This window comes from Scyliorhinus torazame, chromosome 11 (genome assembly GCF_047496885.1).
Source record: "Scyliorhinus torazame isolate Kashiwa2021f chromosome 11, sScyTor2.1, whole genome shotgun sequence".
NCBI lineage: Eukaryota > Metazoa > Chordata > Chondrichthyes > Carcharhiniformes > Scyliorhinidae > Scyliorhinus > Scyliorhinus torazame.
The window spans coordinates 24651118-24677470 of NC_092717.1; positions in this window are offsets into that span (position 1 = coordinate 24651118).

The following is a 26353-nucleotide window of genomic DNA, read 5'->3' on the forward strand; positions in this document are numbered from 1 at the left end:
TCACATCTTTCAATTATACTCTGCCAGAAAAGTCTTCCAGACAGGACGTTATTTTCAAGATGTCTATATCACAGTGAAACGAATTAGCTCTTCAGGAATTTGCGTTTCCAAGGATAGATCTGAGAAAAATAAACTGGCTTTTGCCAAAATATGTTCCTCAGAACTCCACGACGTAAAGAGCAGAGGCCTTTCGCTTTTGCAATTTTTTTTTGTTACTGCTTCAGTAGAACAAACTCTTTTTGTTGCTGCCAGTCTTAAACGTGACTCTGGGTTGCCAAGCTCCAGATTGGCACTGCCGGGGGCTGATGGTTACCAGATTGCTCGAGTGTGCAAATGCCTGCCACCCACTGTCTGCATTTGCTTTGCTGTGACCCGGGGGCTTTAATCGGACAGCAGAACTCCAGCTCCACAGTTTCTCGGATCTATAATGCTGCCATGTTGTCTGCAGTTCTCCATCTATATTTAGGAACGCTGGCAACAGCAGAAAAACCAAGCATCTGCAGTCAGCTGTTCCCCTCTGCTGCGGGTGTGTCGCCTATGTTTGGTTTTTGAGCCTGTCCCGTGGCGCACAAGGTGACCAATGATGGAAAAAAATCAATGAAGCTTGTCTGCAGGGCCAAAATAAAAAACGGATTGAGGGCTGTACAGATGCGCAGATTTCTGATTCATGGGCCAGCGTGTATGAGGGCAGAGAAGGTTACTGGCGCACTCGACAAGCAATCCAGAGTGAAATTTTAATCACGGGTTAAAAGTAAGCACGTGAATGCAAATGAGGGTGAGTAACATCTAGAAGTCATTTCTTTGGAAAGGAAATGCCGTGCAGACCAAGATACCAGGATCTAATGAACACTGGTTAAGTTGTGAAAGGTGGCAAGGCTGACTTGCGAATCACGATGAGTCAGTTCTAAGTGTTGCTGCGTGATAATCATTTACGGCAGTGATGGGCAACCTCGGCTAGTGAGTCGACCGCAACATTGGCCCTCCTTCATGTGAGTGGGCTGCAAGATTGAATTCATTGTTCACAAATCATGATACCTTGGGTAAGATTGGATACATTTAATACACACTGAATATAACATACAATTTACAGAAAGTGCTTAATTATTCAAATGTTATTCGAACCACCGTCAACTTCAAATGGCAGAAAAAAAAGAAGTATTTAGACTTTGGACGCAGAGGGAGCGCACGGCTCTCACAGTCAATGTTATGATGTGGAGATGCCGGCGTTGGACTGGGGTGAGCACAGTATGAAGTCTTACAACACCAGGTTAAAGTCCAACAGGTTTGTTTCGACGTCACTAGCTTTCGGAGCGCTGCTCTTTCCTCAGGTGAATGAAGAGGTATGTTCCAGAAACATATATATAGACAAATTCAAAGATGCCAAACAATACTTGGAATGCGACCATTAGCAGGTGATTAAATCTTCACAGATCCAGAGATGGGGTAACCCCAGGTTAAAGAGGTGTGAATTGTATCAATCCAGGACAGTTGGTAGGATTTCGCAGGCCAGATGGTGGGGGATGAATGTAATGCGACATGAATCCCAGGTCCCGGTTGAGGCCGCACTCATGTGTGCGGAACTTGGCTATAAGTTTCTGCTCGCCGATTCTGCGTTGTCGCGTGTCCTGAAGGCCGCCTTGGAAAACGCTTACCCGGAGATCAGAGGCTGAATGCCCTTGACTGCTGAAGTGTTCCCCGACTGGAAGGGAACATTCCTGCCTGGTGATTGTTGCGCGATGTCCGTTCATTCGTTGTCGCAGCGTCTGCATGGTCTCGCCAATGTACCATGCTTCGGGACATCCTTTCCTGCAGCGTATGAGGTAGACAATGTTGGCCGAGTCGCACGAGTATGTACCGCGTACCTGGTGGGTGGTGTTCTCACGTGTAATAGTGGTATCCATGTCGATGATCTGGCACGTCTTGCAGAGATTGCCATGGCAGGGTTGTGTGGTGTCGAGGTCACTGTTCTGAAGACTGGGTAGTTTGCTGCAAACAATGGTTTGTTTGAGGTTGCGCGGTTGTTTGAAGGCAAGTAGTGGGGGTGTGGGGATGACCTTGGCAAGATGTTCATCTTCATCAATGACGTGTTGAAGGCTGTGAAGAAGATGACGTAGTTTTTCCGCTCCGGGGAAGTACTGGACGACGAAGGGTATTCTGTCGGTTGTGTCCCATGTTTGTCTTCTGAGGAGGTCAGTGCGGTTTTTCGCTGTGGCGCGTTGGAACTGTCGATCGATGAGTCGAGTGCCATATCCCGTTCGTACGAGGGCATCTTTCAACGTCTGTAGATGTCAGTTATGCTCCTCCTCGTCTGAGCAGATCCTGTGTATACGGAGTGCTTGTCCATAGGGGATGGCTTCTTTAATGTGTTTAGGGTGGAAGCTGGAGAAGTGGAGCATCGTGAGGTTATCCGTGGGTTTACGGTAAAGCAAAGTGCTGAGGTGACCCTCCTTGATGGAGACGAGTGTGTCCAAGAATGCAACTGATTTTGGAGAGTAGTCCATGGTGAGTCTGATGGTTGGATGGAACTTATTAATGTCATCGTGTAGTCGTTTCAGTGATTCTTCGCCGTGGGTTCAAAGGAAAAAAATGTCATCGATGTACCTGGTGTATAACGTCGGTTGAAGGTCCTGTGCGGTGAGTAGGTCCTGTTCAAACTTGTGCATGAAGATGTTGGCGTATTGGGGTGCGAATTTGGTCCCCATGGCTGTTCCGTGCGTCTGGATGAAGAACTTGTTGTCGAAGGTGAAGACATTGTGATCCAGAATGAAGCGGATGAGTTGCAGAATTGCATCTGGAGATTGGCAGTTGTCGGTGTTGAGTACTGAGGCTGTTGCAGCAATGCCGTCGTCATGGGGGATGCTGGTGTAGAGTGCCGAGACGTCCATTGTGACGAGGAATGTTCCTGGTTCAACTGGTGCATGGGTGCTGAGTTTCTGTAGGAAGTCCGTTGTGTCGCGACAGAAGCTGGGCGTACCTTGTACGATGGGGTTCAAGATGCCCTCAATGTAGCCAGAGAGGTTCTCACACAGGGTCCCATTGCCTGAAACGATAGGGCGGCCTGGTGTGTTGGCCTTATGTATTTTCCGTAGGCAGTAGAGATCTCCAATGCGGGGAGTACGTGGGATGAGAGCATGTAGGGTGCTCTGAAGATCTAGATCCAAGGTCTTGATCAGTCTGTTAAGTTGGCGGATGTGTTCCTAGGTCGGATCTGCGGGTAACTGTCTGTAGTGTTCTTGGTTGTTCAGTTGTCGGTATACTCCTTTGCAGTAGTCCGTTCTGTTCAGTAAGACAGTGGCCCCTCCTTTGTCTGCTGGTTTGATGACGATGCTGCGGTTGGTCACCCACCAGGTACGCGGTACATACTCGTGCGACTCGGCCAACGTTGTCTACCTCATACGCTGCAGGAAAGGATGTCCCGAAGCGTGGTACATTGGCGAGACCATGCAGACGCTGCGACAACGAATGAACAGACATCGCGCAAAAATCACCAGGCAGGAATGTTCCCTTCCAGTCGGGGAACACTTCAGCAGTCAAGGGCATTCAGCCTCTGATCTCCGGGTAAGCGTTCTCCAAGGCGGCCTTCAGGACGCGCGACAATGCAGAATCGCCGAGCAGAAGCTTATAGCCAAGTTCCGCACACATGAGTGCGGCCTCAACCGGGACCTGGGATTCATGTCGCATTACATTCATCCCCCACCATCTGGCCTGCAAAATCCTACCAACTGTCCTGGATTGATACAATTCACACCTCTTTAACCTGGGGTTACCCCATCTCTGGATCTGTAAAGATTTAATCACCTGCTCATGGTCGCATTCCAAGCATTGTTTGGCATCTTTGAATTTGTCTATATATGTGTTTCTGGAACAGACCTCTGCATTCACCTGAGGAAGGAGCAGCGCTCCGAAAGCTAGTGACATCGAAACAAACCTGTTGGACTTTAACCTGGTGTTGTAAGACTTTGTACAGTCAATGTTGTGAGCAATCGGCACGCTCCTCACTTCACTTACCCTTTACATGCGTATCGCTTCAATCAAACCGGAAAATTACGTGGATGGAAACAAGTGGAATGTGGCAACCCCGTGTCTGGGTAACGGTCAACAAAACATCTCATGGGCCGTACTCAGGACCCAGATGAGCCTCAGTCTGCCCATCACTGAGCACAGTGTTAACCAGGTAGGAAGCTCTTGTGAGGGAGGAGACCTGTGGCCTCTGCTGTTTGAAGTATCGAACCTGGAAATATAAAATCGGGGCAGCTTGCCGCCTATCTGCTACTGCTTGCGTGTCTGCAGTGCTGGCACATTTATCTGATAACAAATGAAGAAGAGTTGTAAGAACATTATCTCAGATGCAATCCAACGCAAAGAATTTCTTATGCGATTTTGCAAAATTAAAAGGTGGTTTCTGAATAGAAATTTGGAATTCTATTAATAAACTTGTTTTTTTTCAAAGAGCAACACCCTGTAATGGTGCGATCTTATTTAACCCTCCGACACATATCCTCAGGTCAGACATTGCGAGAGTGTAACAAAGCTGATGTACAACAGGCTGGAGTGTGACATTGATACCAGTTTGTTTTGGGCTCTGTTCCAAAGGAGTCAGACTGGGCACATGATAAGTCTTGGCTTCGATAAGATACGGGACATGTAGAATTAGTTTCTATACAAAGATGTGTTGCAATGCTAGAAGGTGCATGCCCCACTTGGTTTAATTGGGCAGTGTGCTGGTTATCTGGCATGCAATTTATTAACTGTTTGCCCACTAAACTTCCTCTCCAATTTTTTTAAATGACTCTTGTCTGCCTTAATCAATGAAGTAATCTGATTTGAATGCCTGCTGCTCTATTTAACCCTCCCTGCCCCAACCCCCATCCCCCCAATCCCATAAAACAGTGACAATATTCCAGTTAGGATTAAGAGAGCTTGTGGGGTCACATCTGCTAGCTGTGGAGAAGCCAAAGGGTTTAATTTGAAGTATTTTAAAAGTCCTCTGGAGAGAAGGAGTTCCTGAGTTCTGCTCGGAGCTCCACCATATAGAGATCTCTCTCTTTGACACCTATGATGTGGAGATGTAGGTGTTGGGCTGGGGTGGGCACAGTGTGGTGGTATTTATTAGGGGTAATACGGTACACCACGTGTCGACAGGCTATTGGTGGAGGGATGCCAGGTCCTGATAGGATCTGCCACCTACTGGACTCCACCCAGAAATGCCGCTATAAGAACCCAGTTTTTCCCTCCATTTCCCTCAGCAGTTGCATTCTGTAACCACGCTGCTGGGGATAAAGTTCTGCTTAATAAAGCCTTCAATTGACATTACCTCAACCTGCCTCGCGTCATATTGACGGTGCTACACACAGTAAGACGTCTTACAACACCAGGTTAAAGCCCAACAGGCTTGTTTCGAATCACTAGCTTTCGGAGTGCAGCTCCTCCCTCAGGTAAATCATACACCTGATTCCATACAGCAGGCATCTCTGCCGGGCCACGCCGAGGGTTCAGGCCCCAGACCTCCCGAATGTTACTTGGCTGATTGAGTTGGTAACTTGGCAATATCCAACACCGTGGGGGGAAGCAGTGGGAAAGCGGCAGGATGTTGAAAGGACACCAGCCCAACGCTGGCATCTTCACATCATAGGTGTCAGAGAGCGAGAAAGAGATCGCTCTTTGTACGTTTCTTCCATCTCAAAGACCGACCATTGAAGGGTAAATATGGAATAAAGCAATTTGAGTAAAACATCAGACCTTCTCATTGACGAGTTTGGTGAACACTCTTAAACTTGGCGTTCATGACCCACCATTTGAGACTTTTCAATAAAAAGGTCGGACCTGTCTTCTGGCTTATCAAGGCGAAGATCTCTGACTGCTGACTTCATCCCAGCTTACAGCAGAACCTCCTCCTCTTGCACCCTTGGAGCCAGGCTGGGAAATCATCGGGTGACTGGTGTTTCTAAGACTGATGAGTGTGATGCTGGCCAGCAGCTGAGTTATCCCGATTAGTTCCAGCTGAATTTCAGTTTAACAGCAAGGCTGATTGATGTGATGGTGATAAAGATTCCAGCCCAGCACATCGCTCACAGAGCCCCACTGTCAGCCTCTTCCTCTGAAGTGAATTACTCCGTGGTGTTGACATGGGGGTGGGGGGATGGGGGTTAAATGGATGATACACAAGGTGATGGGGGCAGGGGTGGGGGAGCAACACTCATCCAGGCCTGATTAACAGTTACCATGCAACCCATTCATTAGCATTTATAGTGCTTGGCAAGAGAACACAAATGCAGATTGGTTGGTTCATTTCAGTTGTCCATGAGTAACAATGATAATAATAATCTTTATTGTTGGCACAAGTAGGCTTACATTAACACTGTAATGAAGTTACTGCGAAAGGCTGCGAAAAGCCCCTAGTCGCCACACACTGGCGCCTGTTCGGGTACACAGAGGGAGAATTCAGACTGTCCAATTCACCTAACAAGCACGTCTTTCGGGGCTTGTGGGAGGAAACCGGAGCATTCGGAGGAAACCCACGCAGACACAAGAACAGTAGTTATGCAGTGCGACATGGGGCTCAAAATCCTATAACTTCCTGCCTGCCTGTGTAGAGCCCCCAGCTCCAGTGATCCGCATAATCCTGACCTTGAGCGCACTCATCGCAAAATGGCTCATCTGTCGCGTTGCTCTCGTTTTCTTCTGTCTTCACCGACGTCTTGCCGATTCCGCAGATGACGGCAAAGCATGGGTGCAGGTGACCGTTCCGAATGTGTGGTCCTGGACTGAGTGTTGGCAGGCTATCCAGCGATCAATATCACAGTCGCGCTGAATGCTGGACCTTGCCAGATAGCTGCATGTGTATTGCTCACCAGCAACTGTACAGGAGCTAGGTTAGGCCGTGTCGTGTTAGGTGCACTGGTCTAACACTGGCTGCAACTTTTAGATCAAAAAGATACTCCAGACCTTGAAGTTAGTTCAATCAGGTTTATTGAACTAATAGCACAGTTAGCACAGTTCTCTGTGAGTTCGACTCTCTGCTAACTTAAGTGTGGTTATTTTGTCTGACTGAACCAGACTAGCTCTTAGCCACGTGGTGAAGATGTGAGATTTTAACAACACCCTTGACTGACTCTCTAGATATTCATCAGTGGAAAGAGGCGGAGTGTGAGTGCCTGGTGTCTTTTATAGTCAGATCCCACCCCTGAGTGTCCTGCCTGCTTATTGGTCATGTCCTGTTCTCTCTCTCCATTAGCTGCTTATCTGTATATCATTATGTGTGTGTCTGTATATCATGACAGGCCACACCTGGCGTACTGTGTGCAGTTTTGGTCCCCTTACCTCAGGAAGGATATTATTGCCAGAGAGGGAGTGCAACGGAGGTTCACCGGACTTGTTCCGGTGATGGCTGGACTGTCGGATGGCGAGAGATTGGGGCAGAACGAGTATACTCTAGAGTCTCGAAGAATGAGAGGTGAACTCAATGAAACCTACAAAATACTTAAAGGGATAGACAGGGTAGATTCAGGTAAGGTGTATCCCTTGGTTGGGGAGTTCAGAACCAGTGGGCACAATTTCAAAATAAGCGGGATGATGCCAAGTTAGGACCGAGATGATGAGAAATTTCTTCACACAGAGGGTTGTGAACCTTTGGAATTCTGTACCCCAGAGGGCTGTGAAAGCTCAGTGTTATGAGCCACGTATGGCTATGTAAGGCTGTTGTATGTATGTTCACTATTGTTCTACTGTTCTAGTATTATCATTAGCTCCACTGTTGTATATACTTACTGTTATTGCTGTTCTGTTATTGGTTGTTGCTCTGTTGCAATGTTGTTATTGGTGCTGCTGTTGGCTCTGCCTGTGGCTCCGCCCCTCTGAGGAGGTATAAAGCCTGTCGATCTGGAGCAGTCTTGCAGTGCGGGAGGGGCTACAGGTTGGCACACTTTTAGTCTATTAAAGCATCGGTTCACTACTACTTAGCGTCTCGACTGAATTGATGTCCATCAATTTAATAGACTAAAGGTTTTTTTTGATAATGGATGCTGCCCTCAAACCTGAACACCTCGAACTGGACCCGCAGGCCGCTGAAGCGTTGGCTATCTTTGAGCATTGGCTCAGTTGCTTCGAGGCCTACCTCGGATCCTCGACTGCTGTGGTTTCTCCGGCAGCGTCTCCTCAACGCCCGGGTGAGCCACAGGATCTTCCAGTTAATCAGGGACGCGGCCTCGTATACGGAGGTTGTAGACGTACTCAAGGGACAGTTTGTGAGGCCGGTCAACGAGGTCCTCGCTCGACACCTCCTGACCACGCGGCGTCAGCACCAGGGTGAGTCGCTCGCAGAATATCTTCGTGAATTGAGGGTACTCGCCCGCAGTTGTAACTGCCGGGCGGTCTCTGCATCGGAGCATTCAGAGCTAATGATTCGGGACACTAATGTGGCTGGAGTCCGGTCCAGCTATATCCGGCAGCGCCTCCTCGAAAAAGGGGCTCTCGACCTCGGGGCAACAGTGAAGCTGGCTACCTCATTAGAAGTGGCTTTCCAGAGCCTCGAGGCCTTCCCGTCCGACCTCACGGCATCCTTGGGGACGTCAGAGGCGAAGCCATCACCCGACCCAGGCATCCTCACTCCTGCACCGCACGACTGCCAGCCAGTTCCAGAGGACCTTGCTGTTATTTCTGCGGGCAGGGCCAGCATCCCCGGCAACGCTGCCCAGCTCGCAACGCTGTGCGTATTGAGTGCGGCAAGAAAGGTCATTTTGCAAAGTTATGTCTGAGCCGCTCTAAAGCCCCAAAATCAAAAGCCTGTCAGGGCTGGCCTGAGGCTCACAGACCCCACAACGTGGCATCGTGCCTGCCGGGACCGCCCCCTTCCGACGCGTCATCCGCCGCATGTGACCCGTGGGGGCCGCCATCTTGGCCGACAGCGTCGACGTTGCCATGTTGTGATCGCGCTGCTGCCACAGATAGTCCTCCGCATGCCCTCAGCTCGGTCCAGCTCGACCAGTCCCGGTCTTACCATCAGCGAAATTCTATGATGGCCGTCAAACTCAACGGGCAGGAGGCGTCCTGTCTCTTCGACTCCGGGAGCACAGATAGTTTTGTCCACCCGGATATAGTAAGGCGCTGCTCCCTCCGGGTCCTCCCCGTCTCGCAGACTATATCCCTCGCCTCCGGTTCGCACTCTGTGCAGATCCAGGGGTATTGCGTTGCAAACCTGTCAATACAAGGCGTGTCGTACACTAAATTTAAGCTCTACGTCCTTCCTCATCTCTGCGCTCCCCTCCTGCTCCGTTTAGATTTCCAGTGCAACCTTAGAAGCCTAACATTAAAATCCGGGGGACCCCTGCCCCCTCTCATGATCTGCAGCCTTGCGACCCTGAAGGTCGCCCCTCCCTCGCTCTTTGCGAACCTCACCCAAGACTGTAAGCCCTTCGCCACCCGGAGCAGACGGTACAGTGCTCAGGACAGGGCCTTCATCAGGTCAGAGGTTCAGCGGCTCCTGGAGGAAGGGATCATCGAGGCTAGTAACAGCCCCTGGACAGCGCAAGTGGTGGTCGTCAGGACCGGGGAGAAGAACCGGATGGTAGTCGACTACAGTCAGACGATGAACCGGTACACGCAGCTCGATGCGTATCCCCTCCCGCGCATATCTGAAAAGGTCAATCGGATTGCGCAGTATCGCGTCTTCTCTATGGTAGACTTGAAGCACAAAATTCTCCGTTATCGGCGCAAATTCTGCCAATCGGCGCCAAAAACGGCGCAAATCTGACCTTCATCACACCGCCCCAAATGTCGCAAAGTCTCCGGCCCGGAATGGGCTAGCAGCGACGTGACGGGATCCGCGCTTGTTCACGTGGTTCACGGCGTGCGGCGTGACGGCTCATAAGGACGCGCTGCTCCCCCCCACCCGACCGGAACACCCGACCGGATGGCCGCCCGCCGCTCAGCCCCGAGGTTCCAGTCACGTGATTTGGAGGCGCTCCTGGACACAGTGGAGCAGAGGAGGGACGCCCTGTATCCCGGGCACGGCCGCAGAGTTGCCCCACGCCACAGCCAGCTCTGTGGAGGGAGGTGGCAGTGGCCGTCACCGCTGTGGCCCTGACACCACAGACAGGCACCCAGTGCCACAAGAAGGTGAACGACCTCGTCAGAGCAGCCAGGGTGAGCCTCACCCCCCCCTGCCCAATATCCATATCCCCTCTCCCCCAAATCCCCCCTCCCCCATATTCCCCCTCCCCATATACCCCATATCCCCCTCCCCCATATCCCCCCTCCCCCATATTCCCCCATATCCCCCATATCCCCCCACCCCCATATCCTCATATCCCCCTTCCCCCATATCCCCCCTCCCCCATATCCCCCTTCCCCCATATCCCCCATTTCCCCAAGTGAATCCAGCCCTAACCTTAACCTCTGCAATACACGCGCAACCGATGGCGTGCATTCATATACCTGTCTAACACTGTTGTCTTTTACCCCTGCCACCCCCCCCCCCCCACAGGATAAGCGCGCACACAACAATAGGGAGCATGTGAGGACTGGAGGAGGCCCCGCTGATGAGAGGCCACTGACCGAACATGAGGAAAGGGCCCTGGAACTGGCTGGCGGACCTGAGGACCGGGAGGTTGCTGATGCAGAGGTCGGGGGCGTACTAGCAAGTGAGCCACCGACGGCCCGTCTCCATATCCCCCCTCCCCTATATCCCCCTCCCCCATATCACCTGATCACTGCCTGCGTGTCTAACCATGCATGCTTCATTGTGTATCGCAGGAGCAAACGTCGAGGCACCCATCCCCGCAGATGCCGACCGCCCGCATGATACCCCTCGGAGACCACGGGAGACGGAGAGACCCGGACCCTCCGGCATGTGACGCCCGCAGGATGCCCCTCGCAGACCACTGGAGACGGAGAGACCCGGACCCTCTGGCATCCGACGCCCGCAGGATGTCCCTTGGAGACCACTGGAGACGGAGAGACCTGGAGCAACAGGGAGACGACGCCCCCGTCTCGTGCGGGTGCGACGATGCAGGCGTGTGCCACCCAGCGACGAGAGGGGCAGCCACAGGCCCCCGTCACAGCCGAGCCAGGACACCACTACCCAGGACACCACTACCCAGGACACCACTACCCAGGACACCACTACCCAGGACACCCCTACCCGGGACAGCACTACCCAGGAAACCAAATTACCGGACAGTGACACAGAGTGGATGGGTGGAGACGAACCCCCACCCCAAAGTGCCATGGACTCAGAGTGGGATGAAGAGCACGACACAACGCCACTGCTGTCACCAACACCCTCCACCATCGCAGAAACACTCACCTCGGTTGGGCACTTTAGTGATGAGGCGTCTGGTACATTCACTGGTGCGCACAACACAGCCGTCCCGGTACAGCAGGTGGAGGTAGGAGCAGCAGAGGGGCCGGGCGGTCGGAGGGCAGCCCAGCCCAAGCGAACATCTGCCACCGAGATGGATCCCGGGTTCCTGGAGTTACCACACCCACCCATAGATCCGATGCAACCACCGAACCGGAGACGAGCGAAGAGGGTGACGGCCGGCTTGCGGCGGCTGCAGTCGCAGGTGGAGGAGTCCACCCGTGTCCAGGAGCTGGCAGTGGTGCCGGTCATACGTGCCACCCAGGCCGACACCGCACGGGTGGCGTCCGCGGTGGAGGCAATGGGTGCGACGGTGTCAGACATGGGGAGCGGTTTGCGAGGCCTGGGGCTTTCCGTGCAGGCGGCGTCTGTGGCCCAGGACATGGCTGCCCTCTCACAGGAGGCCGTGAGCCAGTGCCAGAGCCAGATGGCAGAGGCGCTCAATGCCATGGCCCAGTCTCAGCAGGCCATGGCCCAGTCTCAACAGTCCATAGCCCAGTCTCTGCAGGCCATGGCCCAGTCTCAGCAGGCCATGGCCCAGTCTCAGCAGGCTATCGCTGAGGGCATCGGCGCCATTGGCCATGTGCGAGCCGGTGTCGCACAGTCACAGACAGGGTTTGCCAATCCCCTGAGCTCCATGGCTGCAAACCTGCAGACCCCTGTCGATACCAGCACGGGCCTCCAGGACTGGCAGCGCCAGATGTCGGGGGGGCGTCGGATGGCCAGTCTGTTCGCATCCCCCACCCATGTAGAGGCCTGGGGGCCATCGGGCACCCCGAGGGAGGAGGAGGTGCTGTGGTCCGTCCCGGGTCCCCCTGTAGGGGAGGTTCCGGAACACCGCGACACCTCGGACTCCCCCCCTTCCGTCCCAGGTGCATCGGGTGGGCAACGGGCAGGACAGGCTGGCAGCTCGCCATCCCAGTCGCCCGGGCCGCAGCCTGGCCCATCTAGGCCAGGACGCCCCAGGAAACGGCCGCCAAAGGGATCCCGTGTCAGAGGGCAGGAATCACAGAAGTCCACCTCCAGTTCTGCTGTACCGTCTGGGGAACCACCTAGGCGTAGTCAAAGGGCCCGTAAGGCCAAACAATTTGACACTGAGTAAGTTGGCACGGGTGCAGGGCACAGATGTGTTTTAGGGGCTAGGGCACGTGCATGAACTCCTTTGGTTATTAAACTCAATGTTACACCTACAGAAGCTGCCTTTGTGCTCTGTCCAAAGCGTGCGGGGGTGTCATGTACGTTGAGCCCAAGTGTGTGTGTGAGGGGTGGTCTTACCTCAGCCCCAGGTGAGTCTGCCCTCTTCCCCCTGGGCCGCCATCAACATCCCCCCAGGCAGAGGACGGGACCGTGCGCTGCAGTGTCACAGCCGCATGCAGGGATGGTCCGGGTGGATGGTGGTACTGTGGCCATGGGTCAGACATAGTCCAACGATGTGGAGCGAGGAGCTCATCGCAGGGCGGGTTGCCATCATCCTCCATGGCCTGCAATAGACACGCGTCCACCGGCAACTGTGTGAGCCCGGCCGTTGTGCCGCAGGTGGATCGGCAATGGGGGGGGTGGTGTGCATGCGGGTGGGGTGGGTGGGGTTGGGGAGGGGGGTGAGGGTGCTGGGTGGGGGGTGTGGGTGGTCGGCTGTTGCCATGGTGTGCGGTCTGCGGCCATACTACCCGATTCCCACGCCCATCTAGTCAGTGAAGCGGGCGGCTATCAGCCTGTCCCGTGCCCGCTGGCCCAGCCGGTAACGGTGGACAGCCACCCGCCCGTGTCTAGCCCGTCTGCCCTGACCATTGCCACCATCCCCCTCATCTGGGGAGGACTGCGCCTCTTCCTGCTGCTCCTCCACTCCGCCCTCCTCTGCCTGCGGCACATCGCCCCTCTGCTGGGCTATGTTGTGCAGGACGCAGCACACCACAATGATGCGGCCGACCCTATCTGACCGATACTGGAGGGCGCCCCCAGAGAGGTCCAGGCACCTGAAACGCAGCTTCAGCACGCCAAAGCACCTCTCTATCACTCCCCTTGTCGCTACATGGGCATCATTGTAGCGGTTCTCCGTATAGGCGTCATCAGCCACGATCGCAATGGGTAGCCCCTGTCGCCCAGCAGCCAGCCCCTCAGCCGGGGATGGCGTCCCTCGTACATGCTGGGGATGCATGGCCGCGACAACACGTATGAGTCGTGTACACTACCCGGGTAACGGGCGCAGACGTGCAGGATCATCATGCGGTGGTCGCAGACCACCTGTACGTTCATCGAATAGGTCCCCTTCCTATTAGTGAACACGGCCCTGTTATCTGCAGGTGGCCGCACGGCGACGTGCATCCCATCAATCGCGCCCTGGACCATGGGGAACCCGGCCACGGCAGAGAAGCCCACGGCCCGGGCATCTTGGCTGGCCCGGTCCACAGGGAAGCGGATGTAGCGGTGCGCCATGGCATATAGGGCATCTGTCACTGCCCGGATGCACCGGTGCACCGATGTCTGCGATATGCCGGACAGGTCCCCACTCGGTGCCTGGAATGACCCCGTTGCATAAAAGTTCAGGGCCACCGTAACCTTGACGGACACGGGGAGAGGGTGTCCCCCGCCAGTGCCACGCGGTGACAGGTGTGCCAGCAGGTGGCAGATGTGTGCCACGGTTTCCCGCCTCATCCGGAGTCTCCTCCTGCATTCCCGGTCCGTGAGGTCCTGGTATGACTGCCGGGGCCGGTACACACGGGGCGCCCTCGGGTGCCTCCGTTGCCGTGGGGCCGCGACGTCCTCCTCCCCCTCCTCGTCCTGTCGGTCAGGTGTCCATCCAGCCTGGGCGGCTGCCGCCTGCCCCTCTGCAGCAGCCTGCGCCGCCTCTCTGGCATGCTCCTCCTCCTCCTCCTCATCCAGGGCAACATGGACATTTGCAGCTGCCGCCATGGCGGCCAACATCGCTGGATGATCGGAAAACATGACGGCCTGGTGGGGGGGGGGACGACATGTCATCATTGCCCATATCCCCTCCTCCCCCCAGCCAGGTGGCATGGACCGCAGTGGTCCAACTGTTGGAGGCTGGCGCCTGGCAAGGTGGACCAAATCACTTGCCCCCCCCCCACCACCCACGTCCCTCCCCGGCACGGACCACCCCACCCCCCCCCATCCCCCTCCCCGGCACGGACCCCCCCACCCCCATCCTCCTCCCCGGCACGGACCCCCCCATCCTCTTCCCCGGCACGGACCCCCCCATCCTCCTCCCCGGCACGGACCCCCCCCCATCCTCCTCCCCAGCACGGACCCCCCCATCCTCCTCCCCGGCACGGACCTCCCCCCATCCTCCTCCCCGGCACGGACCCCCCCCCATCCTCCACCCTGGCACGGACACCCCCCTCCCATCCTCCTCCCCGGCACGGACCCCCCCATCCTCCTCCCTGGCACGGACCCCCCCATCCTCCTCCCCAGCACGGACCCCCCCCCCATCCTCCTCCCCGGCACGGACCCCCCCCATCCTCCTCCCCGGCACGGAGCCCCCCATCGCTCCTCCCCGGCACTCATCCTCCCGTCCCCGGCACTCAACCCCCCTCCCGGCACTCCCCCGGAGCCCAGCCCACCCTAAACCCCCCCCCCCCCCCCCCCCGCCACACACACACACACACAAAAACCTACACACACCTCTCCCCCACACATTCAGACTGCGGCCACGCCATCGCCTGCCCAGCGGCCAACCCCCCAGGCCGTCACCCACCTCCACGCTGGTCGGCGTAAACCTTGAGCAGTGGTTGACGCCGATTGAAAGGAGGTTTGATTTACGCCGACGTGACCGGTCATCATGTCGACGGGACTTCGGCCCATCCGGACAGGAGAATATCGGCAGGCCCAGAATCAATTGCCTTGCGCCCACCCGTGCCATTCTCCGAGGTCTGCGGCGCCATTGACGCCCCGCCGACTTTTCTCCCTTCGGAGACTTCGGCGGGCGGCGGGGGCGGAATTCACGGCGGCCAACGGCCATTCTCTGACCCGCTGGGGGATCGGAGAATGACGCCCGAAGTCCGCGTACCACCAGCTCCCTATCCGGCCGTAAGACCGCCAGTACACTGTCTTCGAGGCAGATGGCCACCTCTTCCATTTCCTCGGGGTCCCCTTTGGCGTCACCAACGGGGTTTCAGTCTTCCAACGAACAATGGACCGAATGGTGGACCAGTACGGGCTGCGGGCCACGTTCCCGTACTTGGATAATGTCACCATCTGCGGCCATGACCTGCAGGACCATGACGTGAACCTAGACAAATTCCTCCGCACCGCCCGACTCCTTAATTTAACCTACAATAAGGAGAAATGCGTTTTCCGCACAACCCGGCTAGCCATCCTCGGCTATGTCGTGGAAAACGGTGTCCTAGGGCCCGACCCCGATCCCATGCGCTCCCTTCTCCAGCTCCCCCTTCCCCACTGCCCCAAGGCCCTGAAACGATGCCTGGGGTTTTTCTCGTATTATGCCCAGTGGGTCCCCAACTACGCGGACAAGGCCCGCCCACTCATTCAGTCCACCATTTTTCCGCTGACGGCTGAGGCCCGCTTGGCGTTCAACCGCATCAGAGCCGACATTGCCAAGGCCACGATGCACGGTGTGGATGAATCCCTTCCATTCCAGGTGGAGAGCGTTACGTCTGACTTTGCCCTGGCCGCTACCCTCAACCAGGCAGAAAGGCCAGTCGCCTTTTTTTCCCGTACCCTCCATGTCTCCGAGATTCAACACTCCTCCGTCGAGAAGGAGGCACAAGCCATTGTGGAAGCTGTGCGACACTGGAGGCATTACCTGGCCGGCAGGAGATTCACTCTCCTCAGGCCAACGGTCAGTTGCCTTCATGTTTAATAACACACAGCGGGGCAAGATTAAGAACGACAAGATTTTGCGGTGGAGAATCGAGCTCTCCCCCTGTAACTTCGCCATCTTGTATCGCCCTGGGAAGCTCAATGAGCACACAGATGCCCTGTCCCGCGGTATATGCGTGAGATACCCTCAATTACAACTCGAGAGAGAAGATTGATAATTCAAAGGCTTTAATTAGCAGAGAACCAGACAGCTGCCGAGAAGTGTGCTCACTGCACGCTGCCTACTGAACATGACCTTATATACAGTTCCCTGGGGTGCGGAGCTGCAGGCGGAGTCCCCCAGGGATCCAAACCCGGTCTTGAAGGGATCATCATATTAAAGGGACAGTTATATAGTTATCATTCATCACAATGCGCCAGCGCGCAAACAGACCGGTTACGGGCCATCCACAACGACCTCTGTCACCGGGGGGTCACCCGGCTTCTTCACTTCGTCAAGGCCCCCAACCTGCCCTACTCCACTGAGGATGTCAGGGTTGTGACCAGGGATTGCCAAATCTATGCAGAGTGCAAGCCGCACTTCTTTCGGACGGACAAGGCTCACCTGGTGAAGGCCTCCTGCCCTTTTGAACGCCTCAGCATGGACTTCAAAGGGCCACTCCCCTCCACTGACCGTAATGTGTACTTTCTCAATGTTGTTGATGAGTACTCCCGCTTCCCGTTTGCAACGCCTTGTCCTGATATGCCTTCTGCCACTGTCATCAAGGCCCTGCACAGCATTTTCTCCCTGTTTGGTTTCCCCGCCTATGTACATAGCGATCGGGGTTGCTCTTTTATGAGTGATGAGCTGCGTCAGTACCTGCTCAGTAAAGGCGTCGCCTCGAGCAGGACTACCAGCTACAACCCCCGGGGGAACGGGCAGGTGGAGAGGGAGAATGCTACGGTCTGGAAGGCCGTCCTTCTGGCCCTACGGTCTAGAAGTCTCCCAGTCTCCCGCTGGCAGGAGGTCCTCCCTGACGCGCTCCACTCCATCCGGTCGCTTCTGTGTACGGCCACAAACGAGACCACTCACAACCGTCTATTTGTCTTTCCCGGGACGTCAATCTCCGGGGTCTCGCTCCAGGCCTGGTTAACGAAACCTGGGCCGGTCCTCCGACGGAAACACGCAAGGAGCCATGAGGCCGATCCCCTGGTCGAGCGGGTTCAGCTTCTCCATGCGAACCCTCAGTACGCGTATGTGGCACACCGCGATGGACGACAGGACACAGTCTCCCTCCGGGACCTGGCTCCCGCAGGTACCCCCATGTCCATTATCACCGCGCCCCCTCCCAGCCACCTCCCCACTCACCTCCCCACCCACATCTTCACCAACATCTCCCACAGGGTCCTTTAGCCCTGCCTCTGCGTCGTCACCCTATCCGGGACCCTGTTGTGCGGACGATGTGCTCCCGGAGCCGAAGGTCTCGACGCCAGTGTCCACGCCGGAGCTGAGGCGTTCGCAGCGACCAATTCACCCTCCTGTGAGACTGAACTTGTGAGTCCGCTTCACCCCCACCGGACTTTTTTCTTAACGGGGGGTGAATGTGGTGAGCCACGTATGGCCACGTAAGGCTGTTGTATATATGTTCACTATTGTTCTACTGTTCTAGTACTATCATTATCTCCACTGTTGTATATACTTACTGTTATTGCTGTTCTGTTATTGGCTGTTGCTGTTGTACTGTTGGAATGTTATTTGTGCTGCTGTTGGCTCCGCCTGTGGCTCCGCCCCTCTGAGGAGGTATAAAGCCCGACGATCTGGGGCAGTCTTGCAGTGCGGGAGGAGCTACAGGTTGGCACACCTTTAGTCTATTAAAGCATCGGTTCACTACTACTCAGCATGTCGGCTGAATTGATGTCCATCACTCAGTCATTGAGTATTTTTAAAATGGAGATTGATAAATTTATCAACAATATATGGGGATAGTGGGGTAAAAGGCAGTGAAGTGTCCAATCAGCCATGATCGTATTGAATGGTGGAACAGGCTCGACGGGCTGAATGGCCTACTCCTGTTCCTGCTTTCCTATTCCTTCCGATTAGCAGTGGTCACTAACTCGCAACTGGAAGGAACGCCCAGAGCTGTGTTTCAAACTGAGCTCTGAGTGAGGTTCCCAGTGTTGCAACCTCAGACAGCACCGTCCAAACCCACGCCTACTACTGTGTAGAAGACGAAGGGGCACCAAATACCTGGGAACACCACCATCTGGAAGCTCCCCTTCAAGCCACCCAATATCCTGACTTGGAAATATATCGCTGTTCCTTCACTGTCCCTGGGGCAACATCCTGGAACTCGTCCCTCACAGCACATGGACAACAGTGGTTCAAGAAGGCAGCCAACCAACACCTTGTCAAGGGCAATTAGAGGTGGGCAATGACTGCCACCCCAGTCACACCCACATCCCTTGAACGAATAAAAAGAAAGTACCAGCTGCTGCCTCGGGTGAGATTGCCTAACCATGGTTTGATGCAACAGCAGATGGTTAACAATAACTGTGTGGGCTGCATCTCCAGCTGTCATGGTGGGAACTGAACCCTCATCCTCAGAACATAACTAGCCTGGGCCTCTGGATTGCTGGTCTGGTGACCTGACCATTACACCATAACCTTCCCCTGTTGCGTCACTGTGATTGACACCAAGATGGTTGTCTGGTAGTTTGCATCATTTTAAAGCCCTTTTTGACTGAAATTGTATGTGTTTAACATTCATTGATTGAGCTTTATTTGGGCTTGAGATGTGGTTCAAGCTTACCTTCACACGGTGAATCAGCAGCTTAGCTGTGCTGTTGTTTAAGGGCAGGATGGCAGCTCCCAGGGAGAGAACATCTGATGGAATACACACCCAGCCACCCTTGGCTGCTTTGACAATGGGAATAGTAAAATGCCCAGGCGTGGGTCACCTGCCAGTCTTAAATAAACAGAGAAAGTGCCGGGAAAGCTCAGCAGATCTGGCAGCATTTGTGAAGACTGAAACAGTTATTGTTTTAAATCCAACATGACTGACTCTTCTGTGGAACCGAAGAGAGGGCTGGGTTTTATGCTGTTGATAAAGGAGACACCAGCCAGCCTCTCTTGCCTTCCGATGGTAAGTAGTGTTGGAGAAACCCATGCAAAAGAATATCTTTCAATTTATCATGAGCCTTCATTGATGCATTTCGATAAACCGTCCACAGCGTCCATATTTAATGGGTTCATGTGGGTCACAGCTGGATGTTGTGCCTTTTTTATTCACTCTTTATTGAATATTCATGTTTGTCTCCAGTATCGTACTCACCACTCTGCTAGGCATGGCTGAACTTGTAGGCTCAGCTGGTCTTCCCGGACAGAGTGGATGTGGAGAGGATGCTTCCTCTTATGGGAGAATTTAGAACCAGGGGTCACTGTCTAAAAAGAAGGCGTATCATTTAAATCAGGGAATGCGGAGCAATCTACCTCTCAGAGAGCTGCGAGTCTTTGGGACTCCCTTCCTCAAAGGATGGTGGAAGCAGAGTTTTTAAGGCAGAGGTAGGTAGATTCTTGATAAGCAAGGAGGCAAAAGATTAACAGGGGTAGGCGGGAATTTAGAGTTGAGTTTACAATCAGTTAGCCATGACCTTATTGAATGATGGAGCAGGCCACAGGGCAGAGTGGTCCACCTCCTGCTCCCAATTCATGTTTGTATGTGTTACGACACCCTGGGCTAATGCACGGTCAATGCCAGCCCCACAAGCCCTGGAGTCCCAACACAAGTGAATTTACCAATAATTCTCATATAGTTTCTGAGATCTTTGGAACTTGACTGCTCCAATGACTTGCAGGCACCAGATTTATAAGTGAAAGACAACAACTCTATTTATGACAACAATAGAGATATCGGACAGCACGGTAGAATAGTGGTTAGCACAATTGCTTCACAGCTCCAGGGTCCCAGGTTCGATTCCCGGCTTGGGTCACTGTCTGTGCGGAGTCGGCACGTTCTCCCCGTGTGTGCATGGGTTTCCTCCGGGTGCTCTGGTTTCCTCCCATAGTCCAAAGATGTGCGGGTTAGGTGGATTGGCCATGCTAAATTGTCCTTAATGTCCAAAATTGCCCTTAGTGTTGGGTGGGGTTACTGGGTAATGGGGATAGGGTGGAGGTGTGGGCTTGAGTAGAATGCTCTTTCCAAGAGCCGGTGCAGACTTAATGGGCCAAATGGCTTCCTTCTGTACTGTAAATTCTATGAAGATAAGGCATGCAACAGTTATACTGGAATAAAGACTAGCTAATCTACTTCCCCCCATCTTTTACCATCCCACCCTCTACCCAAATGCATGCAAGGCATACGCAGGCAGAGGGAGGGGGAAGGGAAAATAAAAGAGGGTTAATGTGAGACAAAAGATGAGTGCCCTTGCTTCGGATGTCGAAATTGTTTTTTCAGCTGACTGCCCTTCCAGGTCACGGAGTGATTGAGAACTACCGGTTAGGTGGTTGACGAGGATGGAACACTCAGGCTGGAACATTCAGTCAGAATCCCCAGATTGTGGGATTACCTCTGGGGAGTCATTTTCACTTTTATTAACCTGGGCCTTCACTCAGAAGATCTGCCTCAGGCCTGTGTAATTCTTATTTGTTTCCAACTCCACCAGAATATTTCTTGGCTTTACAGAGGAAAAACAGGGTTCACTCATGTGACTTTAATGAGGATCCTTTAAACAACTGGCCCTGCCGGCAGACGTTGCTGGACTAAACTTCTTTGCAGTACAATCTGACAGTAGAGGGAGAAAGGTCTTTACGTTGAACCTTTAGACAGTCTATCAGGTAAGAGAGAGATCAGGGATGTGGCCCTCCAGCTTCTTGATCAAACCGAAACTAAAATCAATAACATAGTTTCAAAGAGTAAGGAACAGTCCAGAGCAAAACCTGCCCAATCAGCATGGTCCATTGGTAATCTGGAACAGTCCATTGACCAACAGCCAAATCCATCAATTAATGTCTTCATTAATGTCGGAGCAACCACATAGCCTGCTGGAATTTTTAAAAAAAATTAAAGGTGAAGTCCATCTTGAAGGTATAGGTGGATTTTTGTCCAGGTACAAAAATTATAAAAGCCAAAACAGAAGAAAATAAAGGGATTAAAGAAGGGACAAACATGGATTAACAGGAGAATCCTTACATATGCTCGATGCATTGTAAAGGACATTGTCACTCTCAGCAGGGGGTAATTGAAATGTTGTAGGTGAACTCAAAGCTCTGTACATACTCTGCCAGCCAGCACCCTGAGATGGACATGCGTTTGCACATCAGTGTCGGTTCCCTTTAGACCCCTCATTATGTTACCTTGACTGATGGTTACCACCATCCAGAACACCAGGCCCTTCCCACTTCACGCCTCCTTGCTCCCAGCCCCACCCGCTGTCCTCCCTTGGATCCCTCTTTCACTCCGCCATGTCCCCGACACCAGACTACAATCCTCGCCCCTCATCTGGTGACTCATCATTGCAGGCCCCTCAGCCTCCTTGGAAGCTGCCTTTCTCCGGCTCCCCTCCCTTGTGCCAGAGACCTCAATGAGGAAATCGTGGCTGACCTCACGCATGTCTACTTTAAACCATCGTAAACCGGGTGACATGAGATTCTTCCAGGCTGCTGACTTTATCTTGAAGGTAGAATGTAATTAAGAAAGGTTTTATACTGATGAGTATTCATGGCATGCAAATGTATTACAGGTAGGAACCCGCCACAGGCCAACGTGAGACTCGTGTTACGACACCCTAGGCTAGTGCGCGGTCAAATCTAGCCCCACGGACCCCAGAGTCACAACACAAGTGAGTTAACCAATAATTCTTACAAAAATACCCAAGTTTTGGCCCTTGGCTGCCAAATAATTACAGCCACCAGGTTTGTAAATGTAAACACAACAAATGTTTATTTATAACAAGAATTAAAGTGAAATATGCAGGAAATACAACTATTAATAATAATCTTTATTAGTGTCACAAATAGGCTTGCATTAAATAAATAAATAATCAAACAAATAAATAAATAAATGATCGTTATTAGTTCACACGTAGGCTTATATTAATACTGATGTGGAGATGCCGGTGTTGGACTGGGGTGAGCACAGTAAGAAGTCTTACAACACCAGGTTAAAGTCCAACAGGTTTGTTTCAAATCACTAGCTTTCGGAGCACTGCTCTTTCACTGCTGATTCACCTGAGGAAGGAGCAGTGCTCCGAAAGCTAGTGATTTGAAACAAACCTGTTGGACTTTAACCTGGTGTTGTAAGACTTCTTACTGTACATTAATACTGCAATAAAAGTCACGGGCATATGCCTTCTTACCGCCTCCTTCCTCAGGGTGCCTGATGGCCCCTGGGCTACTCCATGGGACGGAGGTGCAAGCGGAGCTATCTCCAGAGACACTCCGCCACCGAGCACTGTCAGTCCTAGAGGCCCGCTGCCGCCTCGACCTGGGTCTGCCTGCTCGCGGCCATGGAGCCATGGAGTGGAGCACCTCCGCCTGGGATTGCGCCAGATCACGCTGTGACTGCCACCACCTTCTGGGTCTGTGCCACATCAGCCACTGGCTGCGACATCTGCCACTTGGACTGGGCCATCTCCCTCCGCGTTTGCGCCATGTCGCCCGGCACCTGGGCAATGCTGCTGACCCTCTCAGTCATGGCCTGCTGTGACTGGGCCTTGCTCAGGAGCAGCGCTGCAGTGTTCAGATGGCTCTGCCGCATGGCTGCCTCTGAGATGGCAACCCTGTCCTGGGCCTCGGCCACTGCCCACGCAGATTGCCCCAAGCCTTGGACATGCTGATCCACAGCCGAAACCATCGCCCCCCCAAGGCCTCCACCACGGATGCCACCAGTATGGTGTTGGCCAAGGTGGCATGAATGGCCTGAACCATCTCCTGCTCCTGTATGCGGTCGGACTCCTCCACCTGCGCCTGCAGATGCTGGATGCTCGCCGTCAACCCCTCATGTAGTCCCTGGCTCTGCGACTGCATCCCCATGATCGATGGGACTGTCCGTTCCAGAAGCCCGAAATCCGTGTGGAACTAGTCCCTGGGGTCGGCCCTCCCTCTGACCATCTGCCCCCTCGGGTGTTCCTACCTCCACCTGATGTACCGGAGCATGTGTGTGGTTCGCACCACATAATGTCCCAGGAGCCTCTTCAATAAAGTGCCCAACCGGGGTCAGTGTCTCTGGGATGGTGGAGGGTGTTGGAGATAGCTGTAACAGGAAATCAGTGTCATCCTCGGACTCGAGCTCCGGGGTGTCCTGGGTCTCAGGTCTATGGCTCACGTCCGTCTCGGTGTCCTCATTGCTGCTTGACACCTGGGGTTCTGGCTATGGCTGTGGTTGGGGTCGGGGGTCACCAGAAGGGCCCGCACCATCACGAGCAGCTCCTGCAAGAGACAAGACAAGACGCGTGATTAGGCCGCGGGCCGGTGGGGGGAGTGGGTTGGTGGGGCCTGGGGGTGGTGTGGGGGTGAGGGTGGTATGGGAGTGAGGGTGGTGTTGGGGGTGATTGACACACGTTAACCGCACGGGCAACCGTAACCCGGCGGGGTCTCACTTTCCCGCCCAATGCCGATCTCCACCCGGGCAACCGCACTTTCCTCGGGCTCACCAACCACGTCCAGTTCCCTCTGCTATGCTGCGGTGAGGGGCCACATGTCCGGCAGTCCCCCTCCAGTCTTTTCCTGCTTCCAGCGTTTATGGGCCGCCTCCTCCGACAGTCCGACGCAAGCAGCCCAGGGGGTAGGTAGCTGGTGGCCTCAGCAGCCAGGACACACAGCCATTGGCGACCGGTATGGGTGCTGGCATGTGGTGCAGGGTGGGGTTTCGACCGCCCTCCTGTTCGGGAGGAGTAGGGTTACAGGTGTGTGGGACAGCAGTGGATGCCCGGGGCACAGCGCCGTTTACTCAGCCTGGCCATCCTGAGGAGGTCATGCAGTTTCTTACGGCACTGCTGGCCAGTCCGGACGGTGTTGCTGACGGCACTGACAGCCTCTGCCGCCTGCGCCCAGGCACGGCGAAAGACGACGGCTGGCAGCCTCCTTCCCGGGCCGGGATGCAGGGTCGGCCGCCTCCCCTCCACGGCATCCAGCAAGGTCTCGAGCTCTGCATCCGTAAAACAGGGTGTCACTCTCCTCGCTGCTGTCCTGTTGGTTGTGATGGTGGGTGTGGGCAGTGCAGGGTTTACATGCAGCTGCAGCTTGTCAGTCTCCTGAGTGTCAATCGCGGAACTGGCAAATCCAACACCGTTTCTCAATGGAATCGATTGTGTTCCACTTGGTGCTGGTGCTAATCCCTGAACGGTCGCTGAATTAGTCCAGTTGCGGCACCAGTTTTGCTGTCGCAGATCTCCGCGAATCCTGTCCCAGCGTCAACACTTAGTCTGAGGGACAGAGCATCCGGCCCGTCTGTTTGTGGCCTGCACTGATCTCTGTAGATTCATTCATTCGGTTTCTCCATAGTTTCGAAATGCAGTATTCGCAGCTTTTCTGTAGAGAGATAGCAGGTTCTGGTCTTTGTTTGCATCCTGTAATGGTTTTTCTGTAGATTCTTTTACTCAGACATCGTACTTCCTTTTGAGCCATTTCATTGGCTACCAGCCAATCAATCAAACTCAGTCCCACCCCATCTCTCGCCTTCTGACCAATCTGCAGCCTCCTGTTCAAACCAGCTGACACTCGCAGAGTTCTCTCCTGTAACCTCTGAACTCTGCTGCTTTTCTTAAAGGTACATGTCCAGTAATCGTCCATGGATCAAAATAATAATGCCAAAATAAAAGAAAGGGAAAATAAAGGAATAAACAGGAGGGACCCTTACACTCAGCATGGCGTAAACATATTGCTGAACTTTATCTCTTCGAGCAGTGGTTTTAAACAATTTATTTTGGTTAAGCAACCCCACGAAGCCTGTCCGCTATCTAGAAAGCACATGTCAAGAATGCTTGCACTTGCTTGGATGAGCGCAGCTCCAACAACACTCAAGAAGCTTGACACCATCCAGGCCAAAGCAGTTCACTTGATTGGCGCCCCCGTCCACCGCCTCGAACACCCACTCCCTCCGCCACTGACGCACACTTGCAACCAGTGTGTACCATCCACAGTAACTCACTAAGACTCCTTCAACGCCATCTTCCAAATGTATAACCTTCAGCGCCTAGGCAGACAAGGGCAGCAGATATTTGGGAACGCACCAACCTGAGTTGGAAATATATTGTTTTTTTCACTGTCACTGGGTCAAAATCCTGGAACACCCTCACTAACAGCACTGTGGGTGCACATACACCACACAGACAACAGTTCGAGAAGGTGGCTCACCACCACCTTCTCAGGGGCATTTAGGGATGGGCAATGAATGCTGTCCTCGCCAGTGGCGGTCAGATCCCGCGAATGAATATTTTTAAAATTATTCTTGCACAGGATGTGGCCGTCGTTGGCTGGGCCAGCATTTATTGCCCACCCCTAATTGCTCTTGAACTGAATGCTTTGCTAGGCCTTTTCAGAGGGCATTTAATAGTTAAGCACATAAGAGGCAACATGGCTTTATTTCTAATTGAAACCTTTCTGTATCAGACCTTTGCAATGTCAAATTGCAGGCACATTTATTTGTTGCTGCCGGTTGTGTTATGTAGTTCTCTTCAGGAAACCAACCAGGTGAGAAAGCGTAGCTCCAAATTCTTACAAAGGAACCTGGCTGGAGGTACTCTGCCTATATTTGGCTCTGAACGACATTCTGTATTTTGATGCAAAGATTCTGGCGAGATAGTGCACGCTCTGCATGTAGACCCCACTCTGCTAGCTGAGTGAAATGTGAACCACATCCTTTCAATGCGTGTAAAGCCTTTCTGTGTCGAGACTGTGACAGTGTCTGGCTTCTAAACTGCTTGTCAATTCTTTTTGCACACAGTGAATTATTTTAAATCTCAAACTGGAGCAAGCTATTACAATGTTGCTGTTTTTAAAAAATCACATCTGACCGCTTCTACCAGACAGATCATTCATGTTTCTATTTCTCGTGATGATTGCATCCGCCGGCAACCTTCACACCGAAAAATGTCTCAGAGCAGTTTGCATGAGCTTTTCCAAGCAAAATTTGACACCGAGTTACATGAGGCGGCATTAGGTCAGGTGATCAAAAAATTTGGTCTAAAGAGGCAGATCTTTAGGAAAGAGTGGGGATACCAGGG